Below are 14802 nucleotides of genomic sequence, written 5' to 3' on the forward strand. Positions count from 1 at the left end.
AATGTGTGAAGAATATATCCACCAGATTGCCTTCAGATCTTACCTTAAAGGGGAGTGGGATTGTTTTCAAGCAAAAGTTAGGTTGGATAACTCCATAATCAAATTTGCAGACGACACCACAGTAATTGGCCTGATCAGAGAGGATGACGAGATGGCCTACAGGGATGAGGTCCAGCACCTGGCTGCGTGGTGTGCCGACAACAACCTGGCCCTTAACGCCCAGAAGACCAAGGAGATCATTGTGGACTTCAGCCATGCTAGGAGCCACACTCATGTCCCCAGCTACATCACTGGAGCTGTAGTGGAGTGTGTATCAAGTTTCAAATTCCTTGGTGTCCACATTTCCGAGGATCACACCAGGTCCCTGAACTCCTCTACCCTGATCAAAAAGGCGCAACAGAGCCTTTATTTCCTGTGGAGCATCAAGAAAGCTCACCTCTGTCCCAGGATACTGACCGCTGTACCACTGAGAGCATACTCACCAACTGCATCTCAGCGTGGTATGGCAATTGTCCCGTATCGGACCACAAAGCACTCCAGCGTGTGGTGAAAACTGCCCAACGGATTATTGGCACCCAATTGCCCACCATTGAGAACATCTACCATAAACGCTGCCTGGGCAGGGCGAAAAGCATTATCAAGGATGCACCTCACCCTAACCATGGACTTTTTACTCTCCTCCCATCTGGTAGGCACTACAGGCGCCTCCGCTCCTGCATCAGCAGGCACAGGAAGAGCTTCTTCCCTGAGGCTGTGACCCTGTTGACCTCACATCACAGCGCTAAGCAGTATTGCACCCACATTGTACTGTCTCAATACTTTTATATTTGTGTGCTGTACCACATACTTTTTATTCACAGTTATTTTGTAAATAACACTATTCCTTGCATTTCTCGTTAGATGCTAACTGCATTTCATTGGCTTTGTATCTGTACTCGGCACAATGACAATAAAGTTGAATCTAATCTAATCTAACAATGGGAGGAATGAAAGATTGGATGCAAATTGAGACACATAAGTGGGTTCAGATGAGATGGATCCTCTTCATGGTAGACCCGATTCAACACTAATGGCCTGTGACATGCACAGGTGCTGGACCTGTTAAATTCAACAAACCTGGGAACATTGCTCCAGCATGTCAAGGGCTCTACTGCACATCTGACAAAATAAGAAACCGAAAAGATAGACAACCAGCAATAAACAGCTGACTTCCCTTCTTGAGAAGCTTCGGAACTTGGCTCCCCTTGGAAAATTGGAAGAAACAAACCCGGGTGTTATCCTGGATTCAGATTTGAATTTTAAAAATTCTCAATCAAGAAAGTGACCAGAGCAGCATTTCTACACTTAATATTGCAAAAGTATGTTCATTTCAGTCACATAATGATGTTGAAAATCTAATTTATGTCTTTATATCAAATAGACTAGATTGCCGCAATGCACTTTTCCTGGACTTCCAAAGCAATCGATAGACTAACTTCAACTTATTCAGAACGCCACTGTGAGACTTTTAACTAAAACCAGGATGAGGGAGCACATTATTCCCATCCTAACTACTTTTAGATTTTACAATTCTTTTAGAATTGATTTTAAAGTTCTCTTAAAGCTCCCAATGGTCTGGGACCAGAGTACATCACAGAATCGCTTCTGATTTCTAATCCTGCTCGAGCTCTCAGGTCCTCTTCTGCTGGACTCTTGAATGTAAACAATCTCCCTCAAAAGATAATTGGCAGGTCAGCTTTTCTGAACTATGCTCATAAACTGTGGAACTCAATACCTAAAACTACAAGGGATGCATGACTCAGATGACTCTTTTAAATGCCAGTACAAAACCTATTCATTTAGCCTTGTTTTTAACTAACATCAATTTGCCTTTTATTTTCATGATTGCACTTTATCCCATTGTAAAACACTTTGAACAACATTCTCTGTATGGAAAGTGTTCTATAAATAAATTATTATATTATTATTATGAATAGGTTTTTCACTGAAATGGAATTGTGTAGTGCTTTGAAACACGGTGCATTGCAATCCAATTTCCAGGCGGCAATATAAATGTAAATTATTGTTGTCCTTAACACTCTTCAATTAGGTAGGCACTGTTTCCTCAATTCCTATGGCAGTCCTGAAAATGGTTTCCTTCTGTAAAGCGGAACAGATTTGTGCTGCATGTACTCATTGCTAGCTCATTCCCATATCTATCTTTGCCTACATGAATTGGGTGTAAAAGTACTTTGTCTTAATCTATGCAGCTAAAGGAAGTGGATACGAAGCCTTATGGCTGTTCTCCCATTGTGTTTGTCTTCCATGTCAGGAAGCAGTCAGCTCTGCAAATGCTTTCACCAGGAAAGTTATCTCTAAGTAATCACCCTAACGACCTTTAGGGTTACTGAGCACGAACTCAGATCTAATTCCCCATGACCTAGTAAACTTTGAAGTACAGTATAGACATATTGTGATTACAAACACAGAGCTAATAATAATGTGCTTTAATAATAATAATTGTTTTACATATAAATACGAACTCAGTAAAAAACGTTAGTCTAAAATAAACATGAAAATTCTTCTTGATCACTGTTTTCAACTAGACTAACATAGACAAAGGAAGGTTGAAAAATACAGAGAAACTGAAATGACAGGAGCACTCAGATATTCAAAGGATGGGAGTGTATCAACTGTACTATCATGTTCAAGAGAGTTTAGCAAACATCTATGCAAAAAAACACATTTGCATCATTTTGTTATGCATACTTGTTTAATGAAAATTATTCATATTTTTCTCAATAGAAATCATGCACTTAAACATCCAAAGAGCAAATATCTGTATTATTTCAAGTAAAATAATACAACAGGTAATTGGCATTACAGTCAGCAAATTTTTGATATGTAAACATTGATGCAAATACATAGTAAAACTTAAATCAAAATCTATACAAAAAACCATATACTGCAGGTATATTTTGCATGTGCTACTTTGCTATAAAAATATCATTATTAAAGATTAATAAATAATGGACAGTTTAGAATGCTCTTAAACCTACCTTTCACTTCTGTTGTAAAATTATGTCCTTAGCAGTAAATGAAAATTCGGTAAATATGTAATAGCTGCTGCTCCCCACATACAATTTGCACTGAACACCAATGCAGAGCATTTATTAAGTTCAAGTTCAGTTTATTGTCATTCAGCCGTACACATGTATACAAAACGTTCCTCCAGACTAAGGTGCACAACACAGTATATGTACAGTAACTCACACACATAATACATAAAGTAACATTACCACAAATAAATTAACAAATAATAAGGTGCATCTTCATACAAGTTAAAAAGTAAACAGTATAACGCTTCTGGCACTTCAAACGTGATGAGCCCTGGGTGGTGGCAGAGAGTTCAGTAGTCTTGCAGTTTGGGGGAAGAAGTTGTTTCTTACCTTAACAGTTCTTGTCCAAAGAGATTGTTGGACAAATGGGAGGGATCACTGATAATGCTAAGCACTCTGTGTATGCAGCGCTCCTGATAAACATCTCTAATGAGTGGAAGATAATGCTGATCTTCTCAGCAGTCCTTTGTAGGGATTTGCATTTAGATGCCTTGCAATTCCCATACCAGACAGTGATGTAGCTGGTCAGGACACTCTTGATGGTGCTACTGTAAAAAACTGGTAAAGATGGGCTGGGTAGGAGTAGTGGAGCCTTATTTATCTCAATCTCCTCAGGAAGTGAAGATGCTGTGCTTTCTTGACCAAAGAGGGTGATGAGGGACCAAATGAGATCATTCTTTATTTGCACTTCCAGCAACTTGGTGCTCCTAACTCTCTCCATGGAGGAGCCGTGCACATGCAGTGAGGAATGGTCAGCCTGCACCTTCCTAAAGTCCACAGTTATCTCTTTGGTCTTGTCTACATTGAGACTCAAGTTGACGTGCATGCACTAATCTACCAGCTACTCTACCACCTCTCTGTATGCCATCTCGTCGTTATTGTTGATGAAGGCACCCACCATTGTGTCATCAGCAAACTTGATGCCTCGCAAGGCAGTCATATGTCAGCAGTGGGCCGAACATGCAGCCCTGGAGAGTGCCAGTGCTTGGTGTGATGGAGCTAGAGACGATTCACCTAGATGGACTGACTGTGTGTGGCCTTTCTGTCGAGAAGTCCAGGATCCAGTTACAAACAAAAGTGTTGAAACCCAATGAGGACAGTTTACCCACCAGCTTCTGAGCAGTGATTGTATTATACGCCGAGCAGAAGACAATAAACAGCATTATGGCATATGAGGCACCATGTTCCAGGAGGGACAGGACAGGGTGGACTGCAGAGTCTATGGCATCCTCAGTGGACTGATTTCAGCAATAAGCAAACTGAAAAGAGTCCAATGTAGCAGGAAGTTGGGATTTAATGTGATCCATAACTAGCTGCTCAAAGTACTTCATTAATGTTGAGGTCAGTACCACTGGACGGTAGTGATTGAGGTAGGAGACTGTTGGCCTCTTGGACACCAGGATGATTGTGGCCACCTTAAAGCATGATGGGACAGTGGTCTGTTAAAAAGGGATGTTGAAGATGTCTGTTAGAACTTCAGTTAACTGGGCTGCATCGTCCATCGGCACCTGACCGGGTATGTCATTAGGCCCCGCAGTGTTACGTGTGTTGACCATGGCTAGGGGCTTTAGCTATGGCACGACAAAATGCCTGCTCCTCAGGGGGAAAAGGGAGCCTTCCTCGCTGGCACATCGTTCCGTGCATCAAACTAAGTGTAAAAGACATTATCAGGAAGAATACTTAATATGATATATTAAATAAGATAAAGGATGATTGCTACCTTTCAGAATGGGATTACTTTGTTCTATCGTGAATATGTTACTTCAAAAACTGGTTATCTGATTGTCACTTCCTTTATAATAAACCATTTCATTCACTATAATCTTCACCCATCTATCATCAGAATCTAATACTCCACTGATCAATAGTCCTATTGAGCTTGTCCTAATCACCATCTGCTCAGTATATATAGGTTGTATAAAACATTGAAATTTCACCAAGACTCATTGTCATGCCTCCTCATCACAATTATGGTTTCATTGGAATAAAACCTTGGAAATTTCTTCCTTAATAAATTAAATTTTTTTTAGCATAATCTTTGCTAGTCCTGCAAAATTGTTAGAGGGAGCAACATGGTAAACATGGGAGGAAGGTTTTCTCTGGCTGAGGGATCTAGAAATAATGGTCATTAACTCAGCATAAGGGGAAGATATTTGCAACTGAAATGAGGAGAAATTCCTTTGCCCAGAGGGTTGTAGATCACTGGATTTCTCAGTCACTGACTGCATTTGAAACTGAGATTGATGAATTGTTTAGTATTTGGGGAAACAAAGGACATGAGAACAGAGCAAGAACATGATGTTGAGCTAGAATATCTGGCATGATTTCATTGAATGGCAAAGCAGGCTTGAGAGACCCAATGGCCTAATCCTGCTCCTGTTTTATTTTTAATGTCCTCATGGATCCAAGTTAACACATCTGTTCGCCAGCTTCACCACAAAAAGAATATCTGGTTCTTACTACATCATTCACAGCAAGAACTTACTGTGTGTGAACTGGCTCTAATGCTACATTTTGAGAATTCTCCATTGTCTGTAAAGCCCTTCAGCATGTCATGAGTTCATGGAGGGAAGTATAGAAATGTTTGCCCTCTACTAGTTTTCCTTCTTTTGTTTGAGGTGAGTGACTACTGTTGCCGGGGCTCCTCTGCAGAAGACCAAGGAGCACAATGATGAATTCCAGATGTGCATCAGGCAAAAGAATCCCACAACAATTGGTGAAATGCATTCTCCACTATTTGCTAAACCCTCTGGAATTTGATCAAGCTCATCGCACACTAGTTAGCACAGCACGGGTACAATATTTTGATGTTGGTTCACCCCAACACTGTTGGTCTTTAACACATTATTCTCTACTGAATTGTTTAAGGTTCTGGTACATCTCAGCTTACATCAGAGCAGTTTGAACAACTCTTCATGGGATGTAACATTACACAGTGCAACAAACCTGCTCCAACTACTTGAGGATGTTGCTACGGAGGGAGTATTGCACAGATGGGAAACAGGACATGAGTACGCTCCTGGACGGACTGGTGCAGACAGATGCTCGCAGGAGGCATGTACCTTGTGCATGGGGGCCGCATAGATTTTTCAGCAGGCAGCTGCCAGGGGTCTCTGCAAGAATATGAGTGCAGTCTTTGATTGAGGAACTTTCATCAGAAAGGCCATGAGTACTGGATTCAAAAACAATTACAGCCCCATGGCATGAGGCTGATCAACATCTCCATCCATTAACCCCCCCCCCCACCACTGCATCCATATCAGCCACTCCTCTCCACAGCACCCTTCATTCCCCCACACACTGCCTCTTTACTTGTGCACCGTGTTTTATAGGGTTGCTGCTATATTTATATTTATTGCGTTTTTATGCTCATTGTGTTTTTATTATGCTGCATTGGATTTGGACTAACAACCATTTTGTTCTCATACTCGTGCATTGAAGAATGACAATAAGCAATATTGAATCTTTATGGAATGTCTGGGTCTGCTCTCCCTGCTTCTAAGCAAAACATAGATAAAGACGTCTCTTGAGCTTGAAGTTTAACTGCCCTCCGTACTGCAACACAGAGCAACAAAATGTAGGATAGTGCCAAGATCAGCAACGGCTGGCTGGAGTGATTTTTGGCTGAGGAAGCAGAGACTAAGTATGACCTTGACCTCTGATGGAAAAACATCACAAGCATGTAATTTGCATTTAAGATCTAAGGTGGTCAGAGATTTCAGTGATGCCAGGCAATACATACTTTAGTCTTAGCACTTTATATTGTTGCAGGGCAACAGGGTTAGTAAAGCTTGGTCACTCTGTGAGTAGATTATTATCATACAAATGATAACACTGCTGTACTGCACTGGTATTGACAGCATACTGGATAACATGGCAAGGGAGAAAATAAATCTTGCCAAATGTACCAGGAAAGGCATTTCCCAACAGGCTCTAAGGCACTGAGAAATGTGCCCAACATTCCTTACTCCATGTTAACTTGAACATTATCAGTTCAGTGGAACTGTTCGAACAGGTTTCTATCCAGAGATCTCTGTCTCGGCAGCAGAACCAGGACCTCTTCACTCAGTCAGCCCTCCACTGCTGTGTCTCAGTGCTGATTGTTGCTGATCTCAGTGTTGATTCCCGGAAAAGTCTGAGCAAGTGATATTGCATCTACAGGTATTGTCAGCATCCAGGCAAGCAAAATGATCTAAAATAAAAAAGTGGACAAATGTAAAGAGTCAGCACAGAATGGGAAGGATAATCTGCAGTAGAGAATGTCAATGCAATGCATCAGGCTGTCATCCCATGCAGGAGATGTTTAGAACAAAACACATTCGCCCAGTGCCATTATTTTCCAATGTATAAATTACCAGGTATAGCAAGATCTCCTAATTATAACTTCGTGGATCATTTATTCAAAATAATGCACAAGTCCCTGCTATAATTTCATCCAAGGTGATCTCTCTTTTAAGGTCTTCCAAAGTTGTGATGATCATAAAGTGTTTGTTTCAACTTTATATGATGTGGTGAACACAGCTGCTGAGGTCCGGAAAAGAGAAATGTTTTCTTTCCCAACCATTGAACATTCAGTGCCTTATTGAGGGTGATTGTGGTTTTACATACTGTATCCTCGGCAAGCAACATACTTTCTTTTTCGTAGAAAGGAACTGGAGAATTTCAAATCTGCTTTAACTTTTATCTGATGCTCCAGCTGTTCTGCAACTTTCCTATCGCCACCACATTCAGTAACAGAATAAAATCAAATTTATGGCTAACGAGACTGCATTCAGCCAACATTTCCACATATGCTCACTCATTGAAAAAGTACTTGGCAGCTGTTGAAGTACTATTTACATGTGAAACTTTCAGCACTGTGACTCATTTGTAGTGCTCAAGAAGGCTTTGCTCTTCTCAAAAATGAGAGAGCGAAGGCGCGTGTATATAGTTAGCACATTCTAATCTCTCAAAATCTTTTGCTGCTTCATTATGCGATGTAATGCGACTGAAGTTGTACTGGTTTTTTTTAAATCTGCCCTGCACTGCTACAAAATATGCAACCAGATTATTGATTCATACTTGCATAAAAGACAAGAAAAAAATTAAGCATACAGATATGCTGACACGATGTTTAACCTAAACATTTGCTCAGCCAACGGATTTAAAAGTAACTTGGTCATGACATTATACATTTAAAATAAATACTGAAACCCTTCTGGAAAGGAAAATGTATTTTTAAAAGATCTAAAATCCTCCAAATTTGAATTTATCTTTCATGAATTTTATGTGAACACAATGATGGGGGAAAGACTTCAATAATGGTGAAGGAAATTGCTTGCATTTTCTTCTTGCCTGTCAGTCACAATACTGTAATTGCACAGCAGCATTTGAAACTGAATTAATGAGATTCCTAATACAGTAAAATGTCAGGATACATTTTCCATGAACAATTCTGTAAATACAATACAGTGAAAACCTTTTGCCTTCTCACTAGCACTCCAAATGAAGGCAAAATGGACTTGTAGTGGTCATGCAGGTTGCTTATGAACTCCTGCAGTGATCCATTAACAAGCAGGGAAGCTGTCTCCAGCTGGCAGATGAGATCTTATGCAAAAGAATAACTCCAGCTGTGGTTTAGGAAGACTTAATTTTCCTAGTAGCAATGCCTTATTTGGATGGCAGAGTGGGGGAACGACAGCACTGACAAAAATGTTTAGAGAGATTCTATTGAGCTTTGTTTTTTTGTCTGAAGCTGCCCAATCAGAGCCTGACAAGACTCAAAGTACATGTGCTGGGTTCAGATTGCGTCAGATATGTTCAGGCCAGCATTGAGATTTATTGTGGATGGGTTGGGTTGTGATTTATAGCAGTTCCCTGATAAGTTGTGGCCTGCAACTAGTGGACATATAGACGGGCTACAGTGATGCCTGACATTGTGAACTTCAGCTCTGAATGCAGTTTGCAGAATTTGTTTTTTTCTCTCTCTCTCCTGGATGTTTGACAGTCTTCCTTTGCTTTTAATGTTTTGTGGCAGCCTGTGAGGAGATTATTCTCAAGGTTGTATAATTTTCATAATAAAATGTACCTTGAACTTTGAAAGACAATACCACCAGAAGTTGATTAACATTACATGCATTTCCCTTATCACTGATTTATTGATGGAGTTATAAGTATGTTAATTGACAAACAGCAATGTTTTCCAAATGTGAAAAGCTGTAAATGTACTCCATCGAACTCATCATATCCATTGTCTCCAACTATAGCTTCTCCTCCACACAGTCTGAAAGACAATTGGCTGCAGAACTCATTAGCCCTTAGAGCCTCATCCAAAGTACAAGATACCCAAAAATAGTGTGTATCTAACTCAAGACACTCTAATCACCCAAGAGTGAGAAAGTAGTGATATGTCTAATCAGGAAGTACATTTATATTGTGGTCAAGTGTGAGCCTTATTTTCTCAGAAAAAATTATTGTTGATGACAATAAACCCACTTTTATTTCTCCATCTTTTTCATTCCTCTCTTGCTTCCACCATCACTTCCCTCACATTATTTCATTTACTATACATGATTTAAGTATTCTCATTTCTACTTCCTAATTCAGATTTTGTTCCCTTAATGATGAAAAATTGAAATGCACTGGCTGGGCAATTCTGTTACTTGTCTCATCGTTATACACTTGTTACTTGACTATATGGTTGCCATGCTAAAAAATAAATCTGGTAACTATAAAATAGCCCTAATGGTTCAGAGAACTCCAAGGTAGTTTTCAGGTGAAGAATGGCAGGAAGACTATAAGACAATGGAGCAGATTGAGACTATTCTGCCAATTGATCAAGGCCAACTTATTTTCCCTCTTTCCCTGTTCTCCTGCTTTCTCCCTGCATCCTTTGACATCCTTACTAATCAAGAATTTATCAACCTTCATTTTTAATATACCCAATGAATTGGCTTCCACAGCTGTTTGTGGCAATGAATTTCACACCCCTCTGACACTGAGTGCAGAATCCAGCCAGCAACACCACCACAGATAAAAATGTCATTAAGTATTTACACTATTGAAAGTGACTCCAGTATACATTTTTCATGCATCGTTATTGGTAGATATTGTCTTCATTTCAGACATTATGTTCATGAAAAGCCAAACTTAAAATGATCAAATGGCCAGGTTAGTGAACTTTAATTGAAGTAACCACTAACTTACTACTTGGTAGTGACTTCGAAATTGACAGCAATAATCAACAACATATACAGCTGACGAACTTGGTGCAAAAATTAAAATAACCTAATTTCATTATTTTACAAAAATATCTTTATCATGTGTGATTTGAGATACTTGGCGTAAAATAATGAGATCAGTTTGTGCAGATGAACTTAAAGCTGTTAAAACAATGAGTCAGGCATAACTTTTAGCCATAATTACATAGTCAAAAATTGGAAATATTTTTAAATGAACAGCTTTTGAAAGCTGCGCTTACAGGCAACTTTCAAACAGCATGCATCCCAAGGTGAAAAAATACAAATATCCAATCAAATATACATTTTAAATAAGCACTCCACACAGAAGTTTGACAAGTGTTGTCATAATTTCAACTGCAGCTCAATTGATTACTCACTCATTGCCGTCATAAAAAGGTGTTTTTTTTTGTAAATTTCAGACTTAAGGATTTAGCCTGCGAATGTAGTCAGACTGTTTAGGGTAATACAGGACTTCAAGAATTACTGTCCCCTCCTCTCCTTAAGTGGATAGGATAGGTTCCATGGGTTACTTAAAAAAAACAACACACACAGATCACCTTTGGTATTTTAGCCAATACTGATCCCTCAATAAGCCTCACTCGTTTAGTTAGCTGGTTTTCATCATGTTGTTAATGAGTACATGCAGTGGACAAACTAATTGCTATGCTTCCTACGTTAAGATCTGTTTACCATCAGGACAGTTGCTGGAAGATACTTCTATGATAGTGAGGTTCTTTGTGCCATCAGTATACTAGTCAACTTTAATTGACTATTCCTGTCATTACACAATGCCAAGGTTGGAAAATAGTGGTAAATTGGAACAGATATGAACTTAGTTTACAGAGGAAGCTCAAATTCTTACATTGAGTAACCTGGAGGCCAGGGGACTGAATTGCTATGTTCCGTAATTTTGAAAGCATTTACTTTGCAAGTTTGTTTACCCATTTATGGTCAAGGCTGCTTTGTTACCAAGGAGACAGTCTGCACTGTTTCTGTTAGTGCAGTCAATATTTATGAGAAATGTGATTAAAGACATTAAAAATCGATGAAAGTGTAACAGATTGGCAATCTCAAAGGTGTCGTTAGACAAGTACGTTTAAGAACAAAGTTTTAGACCTTGCTTTTGCAGTTTATTGTAAAATGTGTACTATGATTTTTAATCTTAATATAAAATGATAATTTGTTTGAGAGATAGAGCACAACAGCTTGAAAATTACAAATGCTGTTAGATACGGTTGCATGCTTAATAGATTAATTCTGTAGGCTATTTTGAACAAAGGAATTAACCCATTTATTTATAGGTACAGGAAGTATGTTGTTAAAATTAAGGACACACAAATGTCATATTCAAATATTGCACATTGATCCAGCAACAATAGTGTCCAGCTTCAAATGTCTGAAATGCCAAATGGGTCAAGTAATTTTAATACAGGAGCTTTAAAAAAGTGTGGACTCTTTGCTAGAAAATAGTGGATTCTCCTCCCCCCCCCCCCATGCTTTTGATTTACCTTACTCTGCCTGAAACGCCTGAATTAAAATAAGTCAATCATAATTATAATAAGTTACTATTTTAAAAAAGTTATTTAAATATTTTAAGTAAAATTATTTTTGTTTTGAATGCCAATAAGCACCAGAAATTTAAAAAGTACAGGGCATTATCATTTTCTATGCTTTTATTTTATTTGTCTCGAGCAGGGTGAAAACTGCATTTTGTGCCACTTATGAATTTGAATAAAATTGTGCGTATGCTTCTAGTCTAGGTTGCTAAAAGGCTCACATATCACTACACGCTACATTTTTGCTTTATGCAGTATAAAATAGCTCAGGACTGTGTTTCACATATTAGCCCTCCAGACCACAATAGATGAAAAAGAAATCATTTTGCTTTCATCTCCACTTTTTGAATTTAGTGGATACTGCACTGAAAGCCCACAATATCAATTTTTTTTCAAAAACTAAATATGTATATATAACTTAAAGCTGTTCACTCTCTCGGCCCCAGATCCATTGATGTCAATAGGGGATAGCCTGTCTCCATTGCCTTATTATTATTTGGCCAATCAGTGTAGTGTCGTCAGCAAATTTAATTAGCAGATTAGAACTGTGGGTGGCAAGTCATGGGTATACAGAGAGTAAAGGAGGGGGCTTAGTACACAGCCCTGAGGGGCACCTATGTTGAGGGTCAGAGGGGCAGAGGTGAGGGAGCCCACTCTTACCACCTGCTGGTGATCTGACAGGAAGTCCAGGATCCAGCTACACAAGGCAGGGTGAAGACCAAGGTCTCTGAGCTTCTTGTCGAGCCTGGAGGGAATTATGGTGTTGAATGTTGAACTGTAGTCCAACAACAGCATTCTCACATAAGCATCCTTCTTCTCCAGGTGTGTACGGACGGTGTGTAGAGCAGTGGCTATTGCATCATCTGTCGATCAGTTGTGTCAGTAGGTGAACTGTAGAGGGTCCAGTGTGGGCGGTAGCAAGCTGCAGATGTAGTCCTTGACTGATCTCTCAAAGCATTTGTTTGTTACTGAGGTGAGTGCAACGGGATGCTAGGTGTTCAGACATGTTACCTCGGTCTTTTTAGGTACTGGAACAATGGTGGATGTTTTGAAGCAGGAGGGCACTCTACATTTGGAGAGGGAGAGATTAAAAATGTCTCTAAAATGCCAGTTGTGTCACACACATCCTGAGTACTCGCCCTGGGACACCGTCCGATCCTGCAGCCTTGCGACTGTCCACTCATTGGAAACACCTGCGCACTTCGAACTCAGAGATTACCAAGCTGCCGGTCGCTTCGGCAGCTCTCCTCAGGGGCTCAGTGCTGGCGGCATCAAATCAAGCGTAAAAAAGATTTAGCTCATCTGGCAGAAAGGCAGCGATCGTTCCTCCCCCAGTTTAAGTGTAATTACGAAGAAAGCACAGCAGCACCTCTACTCCCTTAGGAGTTTGCAAAGATTCCGCATGACATCTAATGCTTCAATAGATGTGTAGTGGAGAGTATATTGATTGGCTACATCACAGCCTGGAATGGAAACATCAATGCCCTTGAACAGATATGACCTAGTCTATCATAGGTAAAGCCCTACCCACCATTGAGCACTTCTACATAAAATGTTGTCACAGGAAAGCAACTAGTTGAATTAACAAATTGGTACAGTCTTCCACTGATTTTATTAGGGTTATTATTCTATTATATTATAGACTTATTGAGAATGCCTGTAAGAAAATGAATCTCAGGGGTGTATACGGTGACAATTGTTTTTTTACTAGTTTAGGCAGAATGCGCCTGTCTATTATTGTGATTTAGATGAAGATCAGACCACATTTTACGAGCAAATAATACAAAAAAACAGGTAAATGCAAAGGATTCACAAACTTTATCTTGCAAGTGTATGTACTTTGATAACAAATTTACTTTGTACTTGCATTCCCCGATCTGAAAGGCTGTTTTTGCAGGCCCTTAAACAGTGGCAGAACTTCAGAAGACCCAGCTGTGGAACTGCCTGGAACCGTTCAGCCAACAAGAAAACCCTTTATCATTTATCAAAGCCATCAAAGATTAAAGGTCTTTGAATGTCTCTCATATGCAGTAGCTTTTAATCACTATTACAAATAAACTATTTTGAAAAATGAATCAAAAAAGTAAAACAAAACAAATAATTTAGAACACAGAAACTCCAGAGCTCTACAATCTTCAAAGAAATGTATAGGTTTAAGGATCATGCAGCAGGTCTAACCTAGAGTGACTTGATAGAGCAAAGTCCCCTGTGTAAGTGCTGGGGAATCTCAGCAAGTTTCCATCCCAAAACTTACAAGTAATGCTCCAAGAAATACCAGCAACTCCACAGGGGACTACTGTCACAATCCAATGAAACTCAAATTAGCATACCTACTATTCTACCATTAGGTTTGCTGAGAACAAACCTGGAGACAACAGTGGAACATAGAATCAATATCTTAAAATGCTAATAATTAGAGATTCTTTAGTGTAAAATCTTGCATTGAAATGGGTGTTCACACGAAACCCTGCAGTCTGATTTAAAGCTTTGGAAGAGCAATATTTTCCAGACTCACAATGTGCCATGTGCCCTCTGTATATAACATGCACAATAGGCTCAAGGTTATAAACAATGCACAAACTTTGCTGAATCATGACCAGGGAACAGCTGCTTGAACTAATAAGACTGGTCTGTGCCCATCTGTCCTGGCGTGGCAGATGGTAATGGAGATGAACCAGCAATTAAAGTTATTGGAGGTGGGGGAAGACCCAGATGTTTAGGGTCCCTTGGCAATAAAGAATTCAGAGGCTTACCTAACAGCTGGATGACCTTCGACCATCTGGGACCAATTTCACCCAGCTAGGAAAGGACACTTTAACAAGTACCAGGAAGCCTTTATTCTTTAGTTAGGGCCTGCTCTTATAGTCAATCCATGTATTATTCATGCACCTGTGTCACAATTTTGCTAAGGTGACATTAATCATATGT

General features: G+C 39.6%; 1 protein-coding gene across 3 annotated transcripts in view; it reads right to left on the minus strand.

Moving 5' to 3' along the window:
- Positions 1-2584: 2584 nt before the first annotated feature.
- pwwp2b (PWWP domain containing 2B) overlaps positions 2585-14802 on the minus strand; it is a 68437-nt gene continuing 56219 nt past the window's right edge. For 2 of the 3 annotated variants that reach the window (XR_009507470.1, XM_059947637.1), the window contains one exon: positions 2585-7290. The gene's annotated coding sequence lies outside the window, so the exon portion shown is untranslated. The remainder of the gene's footprint in view (positions 7291-14802) is intronic. The other variant, XR_009507469.1, reaches the window with a different exon arrangement.

The sequence above is a fragment of the Hypanus sabinus genome, chromosome 22 (assembly GCF_030144855.1).
Source record: "Hypanus sabinus isolate sHypSab1 chromosome 22, sHypSab1.hap1, whole genome shotgun sequence".
Lineage (NCBI taxonomy): Eukaryota > Metazoa > Chordata > Chondrichthyes > Myliobatiformes > Dasyatidae > Hypanus > Hypanus sabinus.